Here is a 344-nt window from a genome sequence, read left to right as displayed (position 1 = left end):
CACAAAACCCAATTTTTTTTTCTTCTATTTTTCCTTCCATTTTTTATTCCCTTTTTCCTCTCTTTTTCTTTTTCTTTTTCCTTTTTTTTTCCTTTTTTTTTCTTCTTTTTCCTTCCATTTTCTATTTCCTTTTTTCTCTCTTTTTGTTTTCCTTTTTTTTTTCTTTTTCCTTCCATTTCTCTCTCTTTTTCTTTTCCTTTTTCTTTTCCCCCTTTCTCCTTTTCCTGACGGCGCCGCAGGAGGCGTGACGGAGGGCGGAGTCCTTGGTAACAGCGCCATCCTGGATTCCTGGGCCAATCAGGACGGCGGCACGGACCGAAATGGCGGTTATTCGTTCCTTTGGT

At 39.8% G+C, this 344-nt stretch overlaps 1 protein-coding gene across 1 annotated transcript in view; it reads right to left on the bottom strand.

The window, feature by feature from the left end:
• The window catches only part of LOC119594251 (putative proline-rich protein 21), a 13,211-nt gene that overhangs the window by 11,665 nt on the left and 1,202 nt on the right, over nucleotides 1-344 (bottom strand). The gene's annotated exons all lie outside the window — the stretch shown is intronic.

The sequence above is a fragment of the Penaeus monodon genome, chromosome 33 (assembly GCF_015228065.2).
Source record: "Penaeus monodon isolate SGIC_2016 chromosome 33, NSTDA_Pmon_1, whole genome shotgun sequence".
In the NCBI taxonomy this organism is placed as follows: domain Eukaryota; kingdom Metazoa; phylum Arthropoda; class Malacostraca; order Decapoda; family Penaeidae; genus Penaeus; species Penaeus monodon.
This window is presented reverse-complemented; position numbering and strand designations above follow the sequence as displayed.